Source organism: Vipera ursinii, assembly GCF_947247035.1.
Source record: "Vipera ursinii genome assembly, chromosome: Z".
NCBI lineage: Eukaryota > Metazoa > Chordata > Lepidosauria > Squamata > Viperidae > Vipera > Vipera ursinii.
Genome location: NC_139517.1, coordinates 48,686,478 through 48,710,766, shown reverse-complemented (window position 1 = coordinate 48,710,766; position 24,289 = coordinate 48,686,478). Strand labels below are relative to the sequence as shown.

At 45.5% G+C, this 24,289-nt stretch overlaps 1 protein-coding gene and 1 long non-coding RNA gene across 4 annotated transcripts in view; one reads left to right on the top strand and one right to left on the bottom strand.

Annotated features, from left to right (window-relative positions):
• The window catches only part of LOC310649710 (uncharacterized protein), a 629,251-nt gene that overhangs the window by 499,002 nt on the left and 105,960 nt on the right, over positions 1–24,289 (top strand). The gene's annotated exons all lie outside the window — the stretch shown is intronic.
• LOC310649713 lies at positions 2,653–21,032 on the bottom strand. 3 transcript variants are annotated; one of them, XR_014494293.1, is made up of 4 exons: positions 19,425–21,032; positions 11,836–11,915; positions 3,858–4,289; positions 2,653–3,769 (listed from the first exon to the last, which is right to left on the bottom strand). It is a non-coding gene; the product is annotated as an uncharacterized lncRNA (long non-coding RNA). The 3 variants fall into 3 exon arrangements; XR_014494294.1 differs by having other exon boundaries at positions 11,856–11,915; XR_014494295.1 differs by lacking the exon at positions 11,836–11,915.

Genomic DNA, 24,289 nt, shown 5'->3' with positions numbered 1-24,289 from the left:
CTTATGAATTCATCCAAATGAGCCAGCCAAGGGTTTTGTAGCAGAGGCAACGGAGCAGCCCATTTCATTACTGGGCCAGTTACCAGATTAATAACAAAACCTCATGGCACTGAAATTGTACATTCTAAGATTTTTGTGGCTTGGAAACAATTTGTCCTATGCAAGGTAGGTAAGAGAGAAAACAGAACAAAAACTCAAAGAGTCTTTATTGCCATCTTGAAAAGATAACCAGTGGTGATAAGACAAATATTGTAATAAAGGGTAATTAGAACTTAGAGTTAGAAATTTTTTTAGCTATCTTTTACTTGAGTAGTTTGCAATCTGCCAGCAGGAATCATTTAGAGGCCCAAGCAATCAAAAAGGCTAAAACAAGAGAGTTCCTAACAATTTCTGTGAGTCAAGGTGGTGGTCTGAATGCAGGGCAATGAGCGGCAAGGACCTGAAACAGGATGTCACAATCCAAAGCTTTAAGAGTTGTTTTGAATAAAGGAGAAAGAGCCTGGAATATACTCTTATGTGACCCAGTTACTGATGTGGCTTAATCAGGTGAACTGCCACCATCATCTCTTGAGAAGTGACCAATTCTATTCTGCTATTTATAATTGCTGTCATGTTCTATTAGAATTCGGGGAGGGGAGTGTTTAACAGCCCCCACCTTCTCAGGTAGTCTTTAGGAACTGCCTCAGCTATCTGAATGCCTGCTGGATTCTCCCGGTTGACGATATGATCCACTTCTTCAGCCTCATACTTTATGTCAAAGCTATGGACACGTGAGTCCCATACTAAACTGTTCTTCTCCGATTTATTTTTATTATGCTCTCCAAAACCAGTGCTATCGAGGTAGGCCACCCACTACAGGTGGTTGAGATAACCTAGGGCAGTGTGAATTAAAATGTGACAATTGATAATAAGAGAGGAACTCTGTCCTATTCCATTGGGTAAATCTATAAAGATTTCCATGCTCCTCTTGCAGGAAAAATGTGAGTTGATCGGAGAAATTAGCTCCTCCTGAACTGAGGAGATCAGAAGTTGGCACAGGGTGGAAAGGAAAACAGGGGAACTGGAACTACTAAACCAATCCTTTGTGATGCTTGGCCATCTAGGTCCCTAAGGGAGTAGCAATAGGAGTTCTAGTAGTTCTAAGAATTGTGCAGCTTGCGTAGCCACAGTATTGTCTATTTTGAGGTTAACATGTCAAGTAAACAAAAAAGCACACTAGAGCACCAACAGAGCTAGTCCTCAGCCCCAGATATTGGAGTGGTCTTCTGATATACCACTGAACAGCAAAATGCTCCTTATTTGCTTGGTGGCCATGGCAAGACTGAATCATGAAATGGACAGTAAAAAGAAAGGACTGGGGAGAAAAACAGAAGGGAGAATATTGGCTGTTAATTCTAGGTAGAGTAAGTTCTATAAGGAATCACTACTACCTTGAAGTGAACCTGGAAATGTTCTGGTAGCCAATGCAACTCACACAGTAGAGATGGAATGTGTGTTCATAGAAGGAGCACTATAACATGCCTGCACAGCTGGGTGCTGTTTAAGGGCAGCCCTATGTAGAGTGCATGACAATAATCCATATGGGAGGCGACGAGGGTATCAGTGGCTATGAGCTGAGTCTCTTGGTCCAGTGACAGGTACAACTGGTGCACAAGAAGAAGTTGCAGAAAGGCCTCCTACAACTAATATTGTTTTGATCCCATATCAAAGCATGAAACCAGGCTGAAAGAGTCTAGATCAGGGGTAGGCAACCTGAATCGGTGAAAGAGCCACTTGGAACCGGTTCTCTCACTAAAAAAAACCCTGGGAGCCACAAAATACGCGTGCGCACGCACATGTGCATGCACATGCGCAGAACAGGATTTGATTAAAGTGGAGCTTACCTAAGTGAGACACACCGGAGAGGAGGCCGAGCAAATTTCCCTCGCCTTGCCAGGCAGGCAAACGGAGGCTTCAAACACACACACACACACACACACACATACACACACACACACACACATAAACACGAGGAAAAGGTGCAGAGCAAATTTCCCCCTCCATCCCCAGAGGCGGAACAAAGCAGAGAGGCGAAGAACGTGGAAGAAAAGGAAGGAAAGAAAGAAGATATAACCTTCAGCAAAGCAGCGTCTATGCAGAAGAAACACATTTGCACTTATGTGAGCAGGCATGTCCCCCCACAAGCAGCTCCCCCTTCCCCCAGCCTCCCGAGCCAAAAAACTCACCCTACCTTAATTGCAGGCAAAACCTGCAGAAAGCCCAACCAGCCCGTGCAGATGCGCTGCCTGCTCACCTTTCCAAGGCACTCCAGCCCAGATTCTTTGCTCCCTTTTAGCTGGACAACCTTTAAAACTGGCTCCCCCCGCCTTCTCCAAGGCAAGCTGCCCTCCTCTCCATCCTGCGCCCCCACTCCCAAAGAGTTTGGCTGGCAGTTTGTCAATCACAGCTCTTCCTCCTCATCATCCCCCTCCCCAATCCGGCTTCAGCACAGAGTTTTTGCCTGAAGAAGAAACGGGGCGCTCCCCCCCATCTTCCCATCACTTCTTTGGTGCGTGTTTGCTGGGAGCCCACCCAGATTTGAACACCTTGGCGTCCCCGTTTCTCACCAAAAACAAAACATTGGGAGCTGCAAAATTTATGAAATCAATGAACTTCTACAAAGAAAATTTTTTATTTCTGTATACATCAAAAACATTTTGAACTTCCAAAAAAAGTCGCTGGGTTGAAGGTTTACTTTCAAATAAAATACTCAATGTCCATTTGAGTCCTCCTCATATTTATTAAATAAAGACAAACTTAACTTTTCCCCATGCAGCAAACCCAAAATGCTGTCTGCTTGTCATTCTGTCCGTCCGCCCATCTGCCCACCCGCCCATCTGCCTGTCTGCCAGTCCATCTGCCCATCGTCCTCTTATCTGTCCATCCGCGCATCCGCCCGCCAGTCCATCTGCCATCTGTCCACCAGTCCATCTGCCTGCTCATCCATCCATCTGCCCGTCCGTCTGCCCATCCACCTGTCCATCTGCCCATCCGCCAGCCCATATGTCTGTACTGTAGCGTCCAGTCAGCTGACAATGAATAAAAAAAGGTCTATTTCAGTGAACATCAAATAAATATTTGCAAAATAATAGCCAATTTTTATTTTAGCATGCAACAGAAACATTTTGAACTCCAAAAAAAAGACACTGGGTTAAATGTTAATTTCAAATATAATACTCAATGTCTATTTGAGTCCTCATATTTATGAAATAAAAATCCAAACTTAACTTATCCACCTGCAGCAAACCCAAAATGCTTCTGCTTCTGACGTTTTGTCCATCCGTCCACCCGCCAGTCCATCTGCCCATGCATCCGCTTGTCTGTCCGTCTGCTCGTCCACCAGTCCATGTGCCCGTCTGCCAGTCCATCTGCCCATGCGTCTGCTTGTCCATCCGTCTGCTTGTCCACCAGTCCATGTGCCCGTCTGCCAGTCCATCTGCCCATGCGTCCGCTTGTCCGTCCGTCTGCTCGTCCACCAGTCCATGTGCCCGTCTGCCAGTCCATCTGCCCATGCGTCTGCTTGTCTGTCCATCTGCTTGTCCACCAGTCCATGTGCCCGTCTGCTAGTCCATCTGCCCATGTGTCTGCTTGTCCGTCCATCTGCTTGTCCACCAGTCCATGTGCCCATCTGCCAGTCCATCTGCCCATGCGTCCGCTTGTCCGTCCGTCTGCTCGTCCACCAGTCCATGTGCCTGTCCGCCAGTCCATCTGTACTGGAGTGTGCAGTCAGCTGGCAAGGAATAAAAAAAGCACTCTTTCACTGAAGAACATCAAATATATATTTGCAAAATAATAGCAAATTAAAATAATTATTTTACCTGGTTAATGTGATTTTTGCTTCTCAACATCAGCACACAGCATCTGCATATCAGGGCTGTAAGATGTCACCTTCATTTTTAAACAAGATTGCAAGCTGTTGTCTGTGAGGCGTGAGTGATATTTGTTTTTAATGTAGTTCATATTGGAGAAGACCTGTTCACATACATATGTGGATCCGAAGATTGACAGGACTCCAAATGCATATTTCTTCATATTTCTGTACATGCTGGGGAGGGCATTCCATGTATCAAATATAAGCTTGTCCTGTTTGGGAAGGTTTTCAATATCACTCCATTTGTGATTCAGTGCAAGACTGGCCTTCTGACGGGCAACATCTTCAAGAGCATCTGTCAAGCGTTGGAACTTGGATGCCCATATCTCTTTGTCGGCTATGTCTGCAAGTTCCATCTCCAGATCTGGTTGACTTACACCTGCAAATACAGTCATATTCAAAACAGATGGATCGCTGGTCAGGGGAGTGACAGGGAAAGATAATGTATTTTTTTCCTCTCTGAACTCACAGAATCGCTTCCCAAACACTGTTTGCATTGCAATGATTACAGACTGCAAATACTCTGAATCTATCACATTGTTACCTTGTTTGAACTCTCTCAAAGAGGGGAAGTGAGACAGTGTACCTCTCTGTAAATCTCTGTCAAACACTGTCAACTTGCGTTCAAATTCCATAACTTCCTCCAGCAAGTGCAGGGCTGTGCCTCCTTTACCCTGAAGACTTGTGTTCAGCTTGTTCAGGTGTGCTGTCTTATCTACTATGAAGTATAGCTTTTCCAGCCACTCTGGATGTTCCAGCTCAGGATAGGTGACCCCTTTGCTGCCCAGGTACGTTTTCACCTTTTCCAGACATGCAGCAAACTGACGGTGATTTAAACCTTGTGTGAGATAGTCTCATGAGGTCGATGGATCGTTAAGGTGCTTCCAAGTAAAAGGCATCACGCAGAGATGCAATCATATGAAGCTTTATTCATCGTTAGATTAGATAGAAAGAGCTATATGGCATGGAGGCATCCATGCCTTCATGAAAGAGAGCAAGCAAGCAAGCATAGCATAACTGGAACAGAGCAAGAAGCTGAACAGAACAAGAACAAAGAGCAGCCCCTTGAGCAGAGGTATTTATGGGGGTCTCAGCCCCTCCCTAACCATAAAACACTCTCGCCAATGGGGCTGCAGGGGAGCAAAGAAGCCTCTTTACTCCCATCTGATGACCTTTTTGGGGAACTGCCATGGCTGGCACAAAACATCTAACAATTCCCCTTCTTGCCAGCCAATGACAGGGACCAGTGAATGTATGTGAGGGGCGAGCAGGTGTCATAGACATGTATGAAAATATTCAGAAGACCGAACACAAACGCTTACACAGAAGGTTGTGCCAGTCAATGGGAACAGGTTTGGTGAACAGATCAGCTATCTGGTCAATTGTGTTACAATGCTCAACACGCATGAGCCCTTCTTTGATAAGCTGCCTGACATTTTTATAACGTATGTCTATGTGGCGGGACCTAGAGCCCACCGCATATGCCCCCGAGATTTCAATTGCGGCTGTATTGTCCTCTTGAATTTGGATGGGCAGAGGAGGAGATGCCCAGATGCTCGTTATCAGAGCATTGAACCAAATCAAATCATTGGCCGTGTCTGACAGGCTGGCATATTCCGCCTCGGCCGTGGAGCAAGAAACAAATTTTTGCTGCCTAACATGCCAGTGAACAGGACAGCCATTTAGCAATATGAGGAAACCAGAGGTGCTCCATCTACTCTTGGTGTCACCAGCCCAGTCTGCGTCTGAGTAAGCGGAGAGCTGGGTCATCTTCCCCTTCTCTGGTTCCAGCATAAGGAGAGCATCGGTTGTGCCCCTGAGATACCTAAGTACCCTCTTAACAGCATTCCAGTGGAATTCCTTTGGGTGTTCCACATGCCTGGACAATAGATTCACAGCTAAAGCTATGTCAGGCCTGCTCCAATTGCTGATGTATAGCAAGGAGCCAATCACAGATCTGTAAAGAGTATTATCTGTGAACTCAGGACCGTCCTTGTGAGTGTGATTGTAATAGTCACTTTGCATCGGGCTATGCGTTGGGTTAGATTCTGCCATTTTGCATTTGGCCAATAACTCCTCTATCTTTTCTTTTTGAGATAGAGCGAACCCCCACTTAGTGGCCAAGATGTGCACACCCAAGTACTTGTCAACCCGCCCCAAAGACTTCAGGGTAAACTTTTCTTCCAGGGCCTTGGCAAATTCATCACACCCTTCCTTGTCAGGCCCTACATATAGTAGGTCGTCCACATAAACTAACACCTGTTCTGTGGTACCCTTGGAGTTGCGTGTGAAAACACATTCATCTGCATGGGAAGCACTGAAACCAACTCGCTCTAAACTTTTTCTAAGGCAGTCATACCAAAATTTCCCCGACTGCTTGAGGCCATATAACCCTTTGTGGAGCAACCATGTATTTTCCCCTTCTTGCTGGTAGCCAGGAGGGGCCCTCACGTAGATCTGCCGGTCCAAGTTGGCGTGGAGGTAAGCCGTCTGGATGTCGAATTGGAAGACTTCCTCCCCCAAAGCGGCTGCAGTTACGAGGGCGGCCTTGATGCTCTCTGCCCAGACGGTTGGAGAGTAGGTCTCCGCGTAGTCCTCCATGTAGCGTTGAGCGAACCCTTGAGCTACCAAACGGGCCTTATACAGGTAGAGGCCATTGGCAAGTGGTTTGGCCTTGTAAACCCACCTTGTGCCAATGACTTTTCTCTCCTTTGGTGGTTGCTGGGGGGTGAAGACCTTGAGTTTCTTTAGGCTCTGCATCTCCTTCTCCATCGCGAGCTGCCATTTCTCCTGTTCTTCGATGGGCAGCTCCTGGATGTCAGAGAAGGATTTTGGGGTGACCACAACACTGTTGACAGATGCGATGTGCCCAATGTCAATTCTCTTTGGCGGGATCCCTTTGTTGGACCGCTTTGACCTCCTTACCTTCTGCCACTCACCACCCTTTTCTTCCGCGGGTCTCTGAGGCGTCGCTGGGGATGAAGACAGCGTGTCTTTCCCCATGGGACTGGACGGCTCATCCTCGTCTTGTTCCTCACTTTCGTCGGTGGCAGGGTATGTGGTCGTCTCACGTGATGTCGTGGTCGGTGTGTTCTTGCTGGGTCAGTTGACATATGGGCTCAGATCATTCGAGTGGATCTGGGTCTAATTGGAGTCCTCTTCGAAAGAGGCAGATTGGGAAGTCACAGGCCTGCCCCCTTCTCCCAGGAAACGATAGGCCTTGGAGCCAGGAGCATAGCCCAAGAACCTCAGTCTCTGGGAGACAGATCTCCCCTTCTTTCGCAGCTGCTTGGGGATGTGCACCCATGCGTAGGAACCAAAAACACGTAAATGTCCCAGACTTGGTTTCCTACCGTGGACCAGGAAATATGGGATCTGGTTCACAACACTGCTCCAGGTGCGGTTTAAGGTGTAATTGGCATAGTGCATCGCCTCTGCCCAGTATGATTCTGTGACCCCAGCGTCTGCAATCAGACTACGCATCATAGTTTGCAGGATTCCATTTCTTTTTTTTTTTTGCTATGCCATTCTGAGCAGGGGTGAATGGTGCAGTAAGAAAATGGCGGATGCCCTTACGCCTTACCCAGTCCTGGAATTTTCGGGACATGAACTCAGCCCCGCGGTCGCTCTGCAATTGTGCGATCTTGGTCTTAGACTGGGTCTCTATAAAGTTGTACAGTGACTTTATGGCATCAAAGGCTTCGGATTTTTCTGTGAGGGTATACACGTGGCCGTATCGTGAAAAATCATCAACGGCAGTGAGAAAATACTGTCTTTTCCCTAGGGATGGTGTGAAAGGCCCAACCAAATCAACATGTACTAGTTGGTATGGGTATTGGGCTTTATGCAGTGACACCTTTGGGATGGGGACAGCCTTCCTCTTTGTCTTCTTGCAAATGGCACAGTCCAGAAACACCTCACAATCCTTGAGCTGGACTCCCTCAGCAAACTCTCCCATCTTTTCAACTACAGGGAAGCTCGCATGACCTAATCTTCTGTGTAAGAGATGGGCACACTTATCGTGGAGCGGCTTCCCCACTGACACCCTCTTGGCTCTGGTTGCCTTAAGCGGTGATGGCGGAGGTGACTGCTGAGGTTCGGGTTTCTTGCCCACACTGCCCTTGGGAAGCCTTGGGGCAGGTTGTGGGAGCTTGGGTGCAACCGCTTCGGCCTTGCGCTCCTTAAACGGCCTTGGGGCTGGCTGTGGGTCCCCTTCTGAGGTGGGTGGGTTCTCAGGGGAGAAGTATGGCAAACCATTTATGATGGCAATACTTCCAATGACCCTCTGGTTCCGGGTGACATGACCTCCCCCTTTACGAAATAAAACTTCCACCTTGTCATCGTCACATAATTTGATAATGCTTAATAGGTTATTGGCAATGGAGGGAGCATGCAATACCCCTTCAACTTTTCCCAGCCCAATTACTGTTGTAATTCTCCCCCCCAAGTTGTAGTTTTTTAAAGTCATTTGGTAGATTAGATGCTGGGGGATAATTCTTGTCAGTCCCATTAGCAAACATCTGAGAGCTATCCATTGAGATAAAAGGTAGAAGTATCCCTCTAGTGGTCATGGAGGGAATTTTTCCTTGATTATTGAATAGCTCCAACTGGGCGTGCCCAGAAACCATGTGATCCGGAGGAGGGTGTTGTTCAGGATTTTTCCCTTCTTCCCATGAGGCATAGGGGGGGCAGAGCCCAGATTTGCCAGCCTGCATTTGAGTTTTTGTTTGAGAAGGCCTCATATGCTGCATAGATTCCTCCTGAAATCCCCTGGGCACTGGATTGCCTTGATTGTTTTGAAAAGCCCATCGCTGGTCCTGAAGAACCTGGGGGCGGCTGCCCTCATCCATAGCCCCCCCGAAGGCCATCTGGTAAGGAGAGTGTCTGGGGGCGGCGAAAGGAAAGTTGGGGGCCCTGGGGGTTCAGTAGGGGCCCTCTGGGGTTGCTGGACAGAGTTGGGAGGCTCTAGGCTGGGCGCCTCCTGGCAGTTAGGCCCCGGGGAGAGGACAGGAGGCCTTGAGTGGTGAGGGAGGCTGGCTACCCCCGATGCTGAGGCTGAAGTCGTTTTAGCCTCCAGAGTTGCAACCAGGGTCCGGATAGAAGCTCCAATCTCTGCTGCAGTAGGCGCGGCTGGGTGGGCTTCATTGTTATCATAGGCCCTAAGGCTTTCTGGTGGGGAGGACCAGGTGGTTTGCATGCTGCTTTGGCTGGATGCTACAGACTGCTGGGCCTTCAGTCTTAGTTGAGGCCTATCTTTGTTAGAACATGTGGGGTTACTGGGGGCCGCCATCTTGTTTCCGGTATCAGGCCATGTGGACGCTCTGGGGGCTGCCATCTTGCTTCCGGTTGCCCCAGGAAGCTGTAGGTCATAGCTTGGCGGGAAATTTCACGCCAAAAGCTCTGGGGTCCCGGGGTCACTCAGGGTGGCCATGTTGGGGGGCCTCGTGGGCTCTGGGAAAGGACCTACCCGGCGTCCAGAGTCCCTCTGCGCTGGGGTCCCCCGTGGAGAGGCTTGTGGCGTCCTTTGCGTTGTAAGGAGCTTTAGAAGCAGCTCTTTGCGTTCCTGTTCAGTCATCTGGCTCACGCGGCGTTTGGCTTGAGCCAGGTCCGTTTCTGCTGCATCTGAGCAGTCTTGGGTGGAATGCAAGCCTTCCATGCTTCCCTCTGTGGCATTCAGATGTAGGGAGGCATTTGAAGGAGTCCCTGGTGCCCCACTGGATCCTCTAAGGGAATGGAGGTCATCTGTGCTCTCACCTGGAGCTGAGTTTGCTTCAGGGGCTGCAGGCAGGGTTGCTGATCTTGACTGATAACCATAAAACACTCTCGCCAATGGGGCTGCAGGGGAGCAAAGAAGCCTCTTTGCTCCCATCTGATGACCTTTTTGGGGAACTGCCATGGCTGGCACAAAACATCTAACACCTTGTGCCATTATTTTATTGACAATCTGAATGACAAGGTTCATCACTTCTGTGCATTCTGGAGGAAATGTTTGAGCACACAATGCCTCTTGGTGCAGGATGCAATAAAATGTTAGCAGCTTTCTACCCAGCGACTTCTGCAGTAAAGCCACAAAGCCCTTCTGCACTCCTGTGATACTCGGTGCCCCATCAGTAGCCACTGACACAAGGTGGGTGGTGTTGATTTCATTGGTTCTAAAATAATCCAAGACAGCCTCACAGATGTCCTCTCCCCTTGTTTGGCCTTTCAGTGGTATCAACTCAAACATTTCTTCCTGTGGCCCAGCAGAGTTCACATATTGGCAGAACAGCGCTATTTGTTCAATATCACTTGTGTCTTTGGATACATCACAGGCAATTGAGTATGCCTCAGCTGAATTGATGTCTTTAATTTGCTGTCTGGTGATGTTTTCTGCCATTTTTAGGGTTCTGTCTTTAACAGTCTTCGCAGAGAGGGGCATATCTCTGATTTTCTGCACAATTTCACTCTTGTTTTTGAAGTCTGAGAATAGATGTTCTGAAATCTTAATGAATGATTCCTTCATATATTCTCCATCTGTGAACGGCTTCCCGTGCCTGACTATTTCCTGAGCAGCCACAAAACTAGCATATGTAGTTGAACTTGCAGACGTCACCCACTTCTTAAATTGATTCTTGCTCTGATCAACCTTCCGCATCAATTCTGAAACAGCTTTTTTTCTCTCTTCTCCTTCTGGGTATTTTTCAGCAAAGGCTGTGTGTTTATTTTGGAAATGTCTTGCAACATTAGACTTCTTGTTGTTTGCAAATTTCTCACCACATATTAGACATACTGGTAAACCAGTCTTGTCAGTGGTGAAAGCAAAAGAATGTGCCCATTCATCATTAAACACTCTGTGTTCTTCTGAAATTTTTCTTCTCTTGGATGATTTGTCCATGGTTGGCCTATTGAGGGGCAAACAGCAAAATAAATCTCATGCTGGTGGGTGTCGCATGGTGGCAATTATAACCAGTATTGTGAATCAAATAATGTAAGAACCAGTTTCCTGCAAAGATTCTCCCCCCCACACACACAGCACCCAGCCTCCACTACTCCCCCCCACCTGATGGAGGGTTCCACTGCCACTGCTGCTTCCCCCCAAGGACAGAGAGCTCCACCGCTGCTTTACCCAGTGGCAAAGGTGGAGGTTGGGAGGCAGCGGCAGGACATAGCCCGGGCATGGCCAAGCAAACCGCAGCAGCAAAGCTTGTCCTCCCCCCCACATCCAAGGTGCAGAAGGCAAGTGAACATTTATTTATTTATTTATTTAATCCCATTTATATCCCGCCCATCTCCGAAGACTCCAGGTGGCTTACAATCTAAGCACAAATCAATGTGCTTAGCAATAGCCTTCATTCTATGTATATGCCTGCTTATTAGGGCTTTCGCCCCCCCCCAAGCGGCATTATTACAAAGTCAGCTTATTGCCCCCAACATGAGCAAGAAGCACAGCCGGCTCTTATTTTTTGAGAGCCATGATCCCCCCTCCCCAGCCAGCCAGCTCTTCATGAGTTTAACATGGACATTAAAATGATTCACCATCTTAATCGGTATCACAAAAAAAGTTTAAGAACTTTAATTGCACTTGGTCAGGTGCACTCATTTTCATCCAGTCACTCTCTTGGCCCCACCCTCTGAAAGCCAGAGGACTCACAACATCCACACTGAGAGAGGATCCTGCAATGTAATCTGAGCTGCCATAACCTTTCATTCCAGCAGGATTATAGCAGGTTATTCTCTGTCTCTTTCTCTCTGTCTCTGTCACATTTTTATGTCCTGTTTTTCAAATATTTATATTAAGGATTATAAATGAAAATAGTAAAAGCCAGTGCAAACTATAAAAACCACAAATATTTCATTAAAGTTCTTTACTAAAAGTCTAGTAAGGACAACCACATATATTCATATTCTCCTTCTCTCTCTCTCCCTCCCCCCTCCCTGCCACTTACTTGGAAAGTAGGACAGTCACCTGAGGAATAAACTGGCCTTTTCTTTAGTCAGCAGTATTCCAGCAGTTTTCAAAAAATCACTGTTAAGAGACGAATACCTTTTTGTTAAGCCATTTTATTTGGTTGGGTTGGATTTGTGTTGTTAAGTGAGACGTTTGTTTAATGAGTTTTGCTCCATTTTGCGACCTTACCACCATTGCTAAGTGAATCACTGCAGTTGATAAATTAGGGTTAGGGTTGTTAAGTGAATCTGGTTTCCCCTTGTGACAGGTAGGCAGCCTTGGCTGTTTTATGAGTCCTGGGCTTAAACTCCCAGAATTCCTGAGCCAGCATGGAAACCTCTCCATTTCTCCTCAGCATGGCTGGCTGAGGAATTCTGGGAGTTGAAGTCCACAAGTCATAAAAGAGCCAAGGTTGCCTACCCGAGTCCTTGGGGCTGGTAGCCCCACCTGCGCCTCCTCACCCAGGTTCTTAAGGTAAAATCCTTTTTAAAATGCCAGCCTTGCACACAGGTGGCTGTGAGCAGCTCCAAGACCGTTTCCCCTCAGCTGCTTGGGAACGAGTAAACGCCCCTCCCATTTGGTGACTGTTATTATTCATTTATAAGCAGCAGAAGAAGAAAAACAGAAAAATCGAAGAGATAAAAAGGGAAAAAAAACAAAATACAGCCTGATCCAAGAGCAGAGGGTGAGAAGGAGGAGGAGAAAGAGAGAGAAAGAGGGAGGGAAGGAACCAAGGGTCTTCCTGCCCCCCTCCCAAAGCCCACCAAGCAAGAGAAGCTGCAATTCCATCTCTTGGGGGGGCAGGGGGGGGAGGAGCTCCCCCTGCAGAGTATGAAACATTTATTAGAGGGTTGCACAATCTGTGTGAAATATAAAGTCCCTTATAAAATACTTGGTTTGCAGCTCTCTAGAAATCACTTTACCAACTCAGACCACAATCCCAAACAAGGATAAGCTCTCTGCAATAATAGTGGTAACTTGCTCGTAAGGTCTGCTCTAGAAGTTTCACAAGATAGGAATTTTATAGCTATGGAAACACTTGAAAACTGGACCTAATAAAAATATCAATCACATAACATTTGGATTTAAGATGTTAAGATGTCCAGTGACCCAAAATACCAATGGAAAAGCTTTTAAGAATAAATCAGCTTTAGCTATACAACTAAATATAACAATAAACAGAAGGGAGGAATTAAAAGTAGTAAAGTCAGCTCAAGATCGGCTCCAAATATACATACAAATTTAATTCAGTAATTGCACAAAGTGAAAAAGCAATGTTAGCTGCTTATGATTATCAAGGTTAAAGTTACATGCTTCACAAATGAAGTTTAAATAAAACCCTTAAAATTTGGATATGTCTTTTTTGCTTCCTTAGTGGAAAACCAAGTGCAGAACATTTTTATGAAGCTAGAAACTAATGTGCAAACTAGAGATTAATGTATTAGTTTTTGTGAAAGAGTCAAGTAATGATTCGGTTACATGTTTATGGAGGAACTGTTTCTGCTGGGGCTGCTGTTTCCGCCCCTTCTTTCTGCTGGGGCTGCTAGCCATGGCAAGGAGAAGGGGGGGAAATGGGGCTGCTAGCCACGGCAAGGAGAAGGGGGGAAACGAGCCTTCTCCCCGTCGGAGCTGCTAGCCTCGGTGAGGAGAAGGAAGGGGGGAAATGCGCCTTCTCCCTGTCGGAGCTTCTAGCCTCGGCGAGAAGGGAGGGGGGGAAACGCGCCTTCTCCCCATCGGAGCTTCTAGCCACGGCGAGGAGAAGGAAGGGGGGGAAACGAGCCTTCTCCCCATCGGAGCTGCTAGCCTCGGCGAGGAGAAGGAAGGGGGAAAAACGCCCCTTCCTTCTCCCTGCCAGGGCTGCTAGCCTCAGCGAGGAGAAGGAAGGGGAGGGAAACACGCCTTCTCCCCATTGGAGCTTCTAGCCACGGCGAGGAGAAGGAAGGGGGGGAAAAACGAGCCTTCTCCCCGTCAGAGCTTCTGGCCACGGCAAGGAGAAGGAAGGGGGGGAAACGAGCCTTCTCCCCGTCGGAGCTGCTAGCCTAGGCGAGGAGAAGGAAGGGGGGCGAAACGCGCCTTCTCCCCATCAGAGCTTCTAGCCTCGGTGAGGAGAAGGAAGGGGGGGAAATGAGCCTTGTCCCCGTTGGAGCTTCTAGTCTCGGCGAGAAGGGGGGGGAAATGAGCCTTCTCCCTGTCGGAGCTGCTAGCCTCGGCGAGAAGGGAGGGGGGGAAAACACCCCTTCCTTCTCCCTGCCGGGGCTGCTAGCCTCTGCGAGAAGGAAGGGGGGGAATGCACCTTCTCCCCGTCAGAGCTTCTAGCCACGGTGAGGAGAAGGAAGGGGGGGAAACAAGCCTTCTCCCCATCGGAGCTTCTAGCCTCGGCGAGGAGAAGGAAGGGGGGGAGAAACGAGCCTTCTCCCCGTCAGAGATTCTAGCCTTAGCGAGGAGAACGAAGGGGGGGGGAAATGTGCCTTCTCCCCGTTGGAGCTTCTAGCCATGGCGAGGAGAAGGAAGGGGGGGAGAAACGAGCCTTCTCCCCATCAGAGCTTCTAGCCTTAGCGAGGAGAACGAAGGGGGGGGAAATGCGCCTTCTCCCCGTTGGAGCTTCTAGCCACAGCGAGGAGAAGGAAGGGGGGGAAACAAGCCTTCTCCCCGTTGGAGCTTCTAGACTCGGCGAGAAGGAAGGGGGGGGGAAACGAGCCTTCTCCCCGTCGGAGCTTCTAGCCACGGCGAGGAGGAGGGGAAAAAAACGAGCCTTCTCCCCGTTGGAACTTCTAGCCTCGGCGAGAAGGAAGGAAGGGGGGGAAACGTGCCTTCTCCCGGCCGGGGCTGCTAGCCTCGGCGAGGAGAAGGGGAGGCAACCCTAACCCTACCCCCCCACCGCAAACGAAGAGGTGGTGAAGGCAGCAGATATGCAAGCCTCCGCCACCCACCCTACTCACCTTTTTAGTTCTCCCATCTCTTCCTCCACTCTGCCAAGTGCAGTTAAAAAACAAAGAGGTTTGTGGGCGGAACCACAAACGGTTTGTGGGCGGTCCCAAAAACCAACCAATCAATTTAAACTTTTCAAGTTTTTTTGTGAGAAGTTTAAATTGATTAAATTTTTTAGTGCCACTTTTTCCCCCCAAAAGTAAACATGGCAGAGGGAGGAGGCCTGGGAGCCGCATGCGGCTCCGCAGCCGCGGGTTGCCGACCTGTGGTATATACTTTCCTCTCCTGTGGACTCTTTTTTTTTATTGAAAAGTTTTACAATACATTTTATCTTTAGCAAAACAAAACACCTCCCAACCCCCTCCCCTCCCACCCTCTTCCCACTCCCCAACCCTCCCCAACCCCTCCCTCCCTTCCCCTCCCCCCGACTTCCCAGAGCTGAGTACAGGGTATAAAAATACAAACAATCATAATCTAACTTATGCAAACAATCCTAAACTATTTAAACCAGGGGTCTTCAAACTTGGCCCTTTTACGACTTGTGGACTTCAACTCCCAGAATTCCTCAGCCAGCGTAACTGGCTGAGGAATTCTGGGAGTTGAAGTCCACAAGTCATAAAAGGGCCAAGTTTGAAGACCCCTGATTTAAACTATCGCACTTTAACTCATATAGATAAACTCCAAACGTATATATATATCATATCAATAATTATTCAAATACAAAATAATACTTTTTAGTCCCATTTACTCCATAGTATCTCTCTGTTGCAAATAGTCTTTCAGGTGCACTAAGATACCATATCCTCGAAAAATATCAATACCCAATAAGAACAATCACAAATAAAACAATTTTATATCAATTATTAAAAACTATTCTTCTTTCCAACTAGACTTTAAATTTCCATACTAAAACCAAGTTTATACAACCTTTCCTTCTCCTAATATATTATACTACTTAAGATACCATACATTACTTTCCAAACTTAAATTTTTTTATATAATCACAGCATTCTTATATTTTCTATTACATATTTCATTATTACCCATAAAAATATTACAAGTTAACTTTCATCTATAATTTTTCCCAAAATTGCACCATAGCATATTCCCAAGCTTAAAATTTTTTATATAATCACATCGTTCTTATATTTTCTATTACATATTTCATTATTACCTATTAAAATATTACCAGTTAACTTTCATCTATAATTTTTCCCAAAGTTGCCCATAGCATATCGCAAAGTATATACCTGGAACACAATATCCACCTTCTTATCACACCGTAAATATACATACCAACCAAATAATAAATAATAAATCATAACCTACAAAATATCAGTAAGCACTACTACAAATCTTCCCTGTTAAATTTTCATAATCATCTTAAAACTAAAGCAACACAAAATATTACAAACACGTAGTTATTTTATAAGGGTGAAAAGTATATCCCCAGATATTTAGCCCTCCTAACAATTTCAATTCCCATAAACCTTATTACATTGTTATCTCCTGCACTTATACAACTAAATCTTCAGGCTTGGTTCATTCGTCTAGAAGCAGCACGCCTCTTCCAATTTCTGGCCTCCTCCGGTGATACTGAAATTTGATCCACTCCTGTAACTTTCTCATCTGCCTGCATTGCTCCTTCAACATCTTGTAGATTCTCTCTGTATCGTTGGGACTCTCTCTCACCTTTCTTCTTTGTAGATTCCAAAAGTGGCATGGGGACTGCTTTTAAAACATTACTGTAGAAATCACGTGCCTGAACCACCGTAGTAAAACAATGCCTTGTACCTTCATAGGTCACCACCATACCCACTGGTATCTGCCATCTAAACTTGATATCACGTCGTCTCAATTCTTGTGTCAAAAAAGCAAATTCCTTCCTTTTTCTTAAAATTCTTGGAGGGATCTCTTTTAAAATCAGAACTTTTTGCTCAGCAATTACAAAATCAATGTTGTAGGAGGCCTGGATAACTTCATTTCTAATCATTCTCTTTGTAAAATAAACCACCACATCTCTGGGTAATTTCCTTTGTCTTGCAATCCAAGAATTAACACGAAAAATTTTATCTATATCTTCCATTATTTCAACTGCTGGTCGTCCCAGCACCCCTTCCAAAGCCTCAGAAACCATTTTCTTCAAATTTTCTTTAGGATTTTCTTTTAGGCCTCTAATCCTTAAAGCAAACTCCATCTGATAATACTGTGTCGAGATAAAATCATGATCAATTTTCTCTACCACATTTTCAATTTCTGTCATTTTTGCTTCCAATCTAATATCATTTTGACTGAGATCTTCCATTCTTTCATCCAAATTCTCAATACATGTAACCATGCCTTGCAATGCAGATAAAATGTCTGCTCTCATTTCTGTTAATTTCTCTGTAATCTTTTCATCCATAACCTTAGCTAGTTTTTCTGTTAGCTTCTCCTCCAACCTTTTATCCATTATCTCAGCAAATTGTTGCATTTGCTTTTCCATAGTCTCTTGCAGCACATTCTGTAAATCTTTTACTGTAAGGGCTGATGCAAATACAGGTGCAGGGGACAATAACGTTTGCAGTGAGGACTGCTGCGCCCATGCAGGAACTTTAGAAGATATAGCTGCCATTTTCACCCACTATTGTTAGCTACGCACTTCCACGTACGATCTCAGCAAAGTCCATTGAGTTAAAGATCAAAACACCATCTTCACCAAAATCTCCTGCATCGCTCTGCCTGCGTCTTCGTTCTCAAAAGTTCTTCCTTGCTAGCAGGGATGGTTGCGAATGCCCTGTTCTGCTCCAAAAAACCCGGAGCAGAGGCGCCTCGCAGTCCGGAGCATGCCCAGGCTTCGGGGGGGCTCAATCCTTCAGCCGCCAAAACTTTAAGTTCTGGTGGCCCCGGAGAGCTCTACCCCTACCTGGGCACTCACCCCCTCCTCTTCTCCCGAGGAGGGGGCCTCCGAGCCGCCGAAACAGCTGATCGGCGCTGTTTTCGGCGGCTCTACGGAGACACGAGGCTGACAGCCAAAAAATGGCTGCCTCCGGCGACGCCTTGCCACCCGGAAGTCCCCCTCTCCTGTGGACTCTTCATCAAGTAATTTATCAATCATGTCTTTTTTCCTTATTTCCTCTAGAGGTTGATACATATCTTTAAACCAAAGAGGCTTTTGAAATGATGATGCTGATGTCTGAACATGAGGAAAGGATGTTAAAAATGATCATAAAACTTCATTCTAAGATTTTAATTTATATGTTGCATTATCATTTTATTTGAATCTCAAATTCCAATTCCTGGAATGGAGGTTCTTCCTGAAGGAATATGTGGCTAGGAAATTAGAGCAAACTTAATTGTGAACTCCTAATTAGGTCACCAGTTTTAGCTCCCTCTTTATCTACGATAGGGAATCCTGGAACATATTTTGTACTACTGCCAATTAGTATTAGTAGCCAGTAACATTAGTAGTTAGTAGCTGTAATTTAAAAAAATTCCCCAGTCCTAGTATTCCTAAATTTTGGAAGTGGTGTTGGGTTTAATATATGTCATTTAATTTGGGATTAGTTATGATCTATGAAATAAATGCATGCTTTAATATTGTTTGGGAATGAGGCTTTTATCAATTCATCTAGTTGATACAAATATACTTGCAGTAAACAAAGCCATCTTTGTTAATATTGGTATATTTAATAAGTCACAACTGGTTATAGCAAAACTTTTCTTCTGAAAAGATCCCATAGGAATACTATACAAAATACATAAAACTGTATGACATGGTTTGTGCACCTGACTCAATACACTTTACACATTAAGTTGCAAATAAGCCATATTTTCATTTCAGGTTTTGTGAATCCAGCCATTGTGATTTATTCCAGAAATAATTTTCTGGTCATCCACAGTTTGGCACAATGTGGGAACTGCAGTATGTCATAAAAACGTCTACCAAAAAGGTTCAAAATACTGCTTTTTTCTAAATACTATAGCATGTATTTGGGCATTTCAAACTGTCAGTCATCTAGAAATCACAGGTGTAGGACAGGCTGGGATCAAGACCATTGGCTATTACAACAGCCTCCTTCTCCTTCTACACAGAGCAGAATGGTTCTGAATTACTTCTATGTGGGCAGAAAATAAGGGTGCTTCCTGTTCCTGAAGACAATGGATTGGCTTACAGGATCCAGAAGAAATGGAGAGAAGCGAGGGAAATGGCAAATTCAGGAGGAATGGATGGGAAGCTGCCTTCTTAATCCACACTACTGCAGTGCTGGCTTAGATGACTTTAAAATTCAATGAGAGACTTTAAAACAGGAGCAGTTACCTTTAAAAAGAGTACAACAGATGGCTCTAGACATCAGTTGCCAAGTAAAAGCCAATCTTTCTTAAACACTGCAACCCAATCCTAACGTATATGTACTCAGAACTAAGCCCCATTGAGTTTATTACACTCGCAAAATGACAGGATTATATTTTATTTATTTAAACAAATTTATGGCAGCCTGCAAAATCTAAAAAAAAAAATCCACCACCCAGTTACATTACTACTACTACTACTACTACTACTACTACTACTACTACTATTATTATTATTATTATTATTATTATTATTATTATTATTAATTATTCAGGCTTGCCTAAGCCACATCTGTAATACTTGTGGTTGCTTCTGCATTTACACACCTGTTTTTCAAGTGTACCTCTCTCCATTCTATCCAGAAGTGTCCTTAAACAAACAATAAAAGAAAAAATGATGAAAGTTTAGCCTGGATAAAACCCTTTTGACAATATTCAAACGAAATGTGGCATACATTTCTGTATTGGAAAATTACACAAACTCTTAGCATTTATATGAAAGATGTATACACTGTTTCCCTAAAATAAGACCTAAAATAAGACTTGGCCCATAGAATCACCAAGAGTTGGACATGACTGAATGCATCACCACCATTGTTGTGTAGCCGGTTCTTGCAGGCATTGAGCAAGATGGAAGGTTCAAAACAGCAACATGCTTTATCAAAGGTCAGAAAAGAACAGAAGCAACAAGGGAGCTGCTGTGCAGCTGTTTGTATGGTTGGCCAATAGGTGGAGACCAATAGGTTTGAAGGATAGGTTTCCCGCCCAAAGACCTACTTAGCCGGCTGGAGACAACCAGTCTGGGCCGGATAGCACCAGCTACAACATACACGTGAACTAGCACTTAGCAATTGAATGCAAGCAATTAGAAAGCAGTGCATGGATGAGAATCCTAAAGGGGAAAACAACTCAAGAAGCTTGGGAAATTTTGAAAAGTGAGATAATAAAGGCCCAGTCTAGCACAATACCAACAAAGAAGAAAAATAAAAGCTTTCAAACGAAATGAGCATGGCTGCATAAAGAACTCTCTGATAAACTGAAAGATAAAAAGGACAAGTATAAGAAGTGGAAAGAGGGGCACATAACTAAGGCAGAATATCAGCAAACAGCCCGTGCCTGCAAAGATGAAGTGAGGGAAGCTAAGGCTCAAAATGAACTAAGGCTTGCGATCAAAGTCAAAAATAACAAAAAAAGCTTCTTTCAACATATAAAAAACAAGAAAAAAGTTAAGGAAATGATTGGTCCATTAGTGGGGGAAAGTGGCAAGAAGGTGACAAGCAACAGGGAGAAAGCAAAACTATTTAACTCGTTTTTTGCATCTGTCTTTACACAAAGGGAAAAAACAGTCCAACCTACCCAAACCAGTGCCATAAAAAACAGAATAGAAACGCAAGTTAAGATAGGCAAGAAAATGGTAAGTGAGCACCTGTCCAGCCTAGGCGAGTTCAAATCACCAGGACCAGATGGATTACACCCCAAGGTTCTCAAGGAACTGGCAGACGTGATCTCAGAACCACTGAACTATATTTTTCAAAGATCCTGGAACACTGGGGAACTACCAGAGGACTGGAAAAGAGCTGATGTAGTTCCCATCTTCAAAAAAGGGGAAAAAATAGATCCAGGAAACTACAGACCTATCAGCCTGACCTCAATACCTGGGAAGATTCTGGAAAAGATAATCAAACAACAAATCAGCGAACACCTTGATGCAAACAAAGTCATCACTAAAAGTCAACATGGGTTTGTCAAAAACAGATCATGCCAGACAAATCTTATTACATTCTTTGACCAAGTGACAAAACTAGTGGACCAGAGGAATGCTGTAGATATAATTTACTTGGACTTCAGTAAGGCATTTGATAAAGTAGATCACAACCTACTACTTGATAAGATAGAAAAATGTGGGTTAGATAGCATCACCACCAGATGGAATCGTAGTTGGCTGACAGGCCATACTCAGCATGTGGTCCTCAATGGAACTGCATCTACATGGAAGGAAGTGTGTAGAGGGGTGCCCCAGGGCTCTGTTCTGGGCCCAGTGCTCTTCAACATCTTCATCAATGATTTGGATGAGGGGATAGATGGGGAACTCATCAAATTTGCAGATGACACCAAGCTGGCAAGAATAGCCAATACTCCAGAAGATAGGCTTAAGATACAGGAGGATCTGGACACACTCGAACACTGGGCACTATCTAACAAAATGAAATTCAATTGTGAAAAAAGTAAGGTTCTACATTTAGGCAGGAAAAATCAAATGCACAGGTATAGTATAGGTGGTACCTTGCTCGATAGTAGTAACTGTGAGAGAGATCTCGGAGTCCTAGTGGACAATCCCTTAAATATGAGCCAGCAGTGTGCTGCAGCTGCCAAAAAAGCCAACACAGTGCTAGGCTGCATTAACAGAGGGATAAAATCAAGATCACGTGAAGTACTAATAGCACTTTACAATGCCTTGGTAAGGCCACACCTGGAATACTGCATCCAGTTTTGGTCACCACGATGTAAAAAAAGATGTCGAGACTCTAGAAAGAGTACAGAGAAGAGCAACAAAGATGATTGGGGGACTGGAGGCTAAAACATATAGGGAACGGTTGCTGGAATTGGGTATGTGTAGTTTAATTAAGAGAAGGGTGAGGGGTGACATGATGGCAGTGTTCCAATATCTCAGGGGCTGCCACAAAGAAGAGGGAGTCAAGCTATTCTCCAAAGCACCTGAAAGCAGGACAAGAAGCAATGGATGGAAACTAGTCAAGGAGAGAAGCAACCTAGAACTAAGGAGAAACTTCCTGACAGTTAGAACAACTAACCAGTGGAACAACCTGCCTGCAGAAGTGGTGAATGCTCCAACACTGGAAGTTTTTAAGAAGAGACTGGACAGCCATTTGTCTGAAATGGTATAGGGTTTCCTGACTTAGCAGGGGGCTGGACTAGATGACCTCCAAGGTCCCTTCCAATATTATTATTATTATTATTATTATTATTATTATTATTATTATTATTATTATTTACTGCCCCAGGGGGGCTTTTGCCCAGGTTCGCCTGGTGCGCCAGTTGCGACCCTATCTGGACCGAGATGCCCTACGCACAGTCACTCATGCGCTCGTGACCTCCCGTTTAGACTACTGCAATGCCCTCTACATGGGGCTGCCCTTGAGGACCACTCGGAGGCTTCAACTGGTGCAGAATGCGGCCACGCGAGTAGTGATGGGGGCTTCCCGATACTCCCATGTAACACCTCTACTCCGCAAGCTGCATTGGCTTCCGGTTGCCCTCCGGGTGAGATTCAAGGTGCTGGTGATGACCTATAAAGCCCTAAATGGCTTGGGTCCGGGATATTTGAGGGAACACCTGCTGCCAGCATCAAGTTCCCTTCGTCCAGTGCGCTCACACAGGGAGGGTCTCCTCAGGGTCCCGCTGGTAAAAGACTGCCGGCGGATAACACCCAGGGGGAGGGCCTTCTCTGTGGGTGCACCTGCCCTCTGGAACCAGCTGCCCGTGGAGCTGAGGACTGCCCCTGACCTTCGTTCATTCCGCCGGGACCTGAAGACCTGGCTCTTTGAGCTCTCCGGCCCAGGCTGAGAATTTTTTAACCGGGGTTTCAACCGGTAATTGTTTTTTAACTTTTGTATTTGTATTGCTGATTTTAAATACCCTGTAAACCGCCCTGAGTCCTTCAGGAAAGGGCGGTATATAAATCTAATAAAATTAAAATTAAATTAAATTAGTGCTTTACAGCAGTCTCTGGGCAGTTTACAATGTCAACGTATTGCCCCCAACAATCTGGGTCCTCATTTTACCAACCTCGGATGGAAAGCTTTAGCCCTGTCGGGATCGAACTTCAGTCTGTGAGGAATATTGCATTCTAACCACTGCACGAGATAGTTGGTGCTGTAGAGCTCAATGGATTTTCTGGGTTGAAACTTTAGGTAGGATATTAATGGAACTAGTTTTGAATCACAGTTCTCCTTTATCTACTGTTCTTCTCTGTAAGGCTTCTGGCATTCTCTGGGTCTTGATTCTTTGTGATTCTATGGCCCACCACCTTTCGGTTCCTCTCCTCTAACTGGGATGCCTTTTCCACTTTCAGAGTTTTTTCTTCCAACATATTCTAACTATAATGTTTGGCTTTGGGTATGATGGGGTGGGTGTTGGATTAGGAATTAATGGGCTGTATTTTCTCTTCTAGTCTTTAGACTATATACAACAGTGGTAACAATACAGTGAAAACTGCATGGAGAAATGTTGTTCTGTAACTGTGCTGCAGGACACAACACCACATGTCTGAGATGAACACTCTGCCAGAGTATACAGTGAAGATTACTTTTGGGAACTCTTCTGAAAGTGTAATGAAAGTTCTCTGGAGTCACAGACCCACAGTGCCTGCCTCTGTGTGAAACTTTGCTATGACCACTCCCCACTTTTCTCCCTGAAACTTCCAACCACAACCCAAACTTGTCTGTTAACTCCTTCCTTTTGGGGAACAGGTTTGAAAAAGACTGGTAAAGAATCTGGTAGGACACATTTAAGTTGTCATGCTAGGCCCTTTAGCACTGGCTGAGGCATTGCTAGTCTGTAATTGCCCATGAAACTAAAACAGAAGTTTATTTATTTATTATTTATTTATTTATTTAATTTATATACCGCCCTTCTCTCAAGAGACTCAGGGCGGTTAACAGGGCAATACGTAAAAGATAGATACAAAAGTTAAAATTAATTAAAACATGATTAAACAATGCCCATAGTACAGATTTAAAATTAACGTCATAATAACAAAACCCACCCCGTCCCATCAGGCCAGGCCCGCTTCCTTAAAAAGATGGGTTTTAAGGTCGCGCCGGAAGGAGCGGAGGTCGGGCGCCATCCGGAGCTCTACCGGAAGATGATTCCATAAGTCCGGTGCGCCCACAGAGAACGCTCTCCCCCTGGGGGCCACCAGTCGGCATTCTTTGACCGGCGGCACCCTGAGGAGGCCCTCTCTGTGGGAGCGTACTGGGCGGAGGGAAGTTGACGCCGGCTGCAGGTGCTCCCCAAGGTATTCTGGACCCATGCCATGGAGGGCTTTGTAGGTCATTACCAACACCTTGAACCTCACCCGGAAGACAACTGGCAACCAATGCAGCTCGCGGAGCAAAGGTGTAACACGGGAGTATCGGGAGACCCCCGACACAACTCTCGCGGCTGCATTCTGT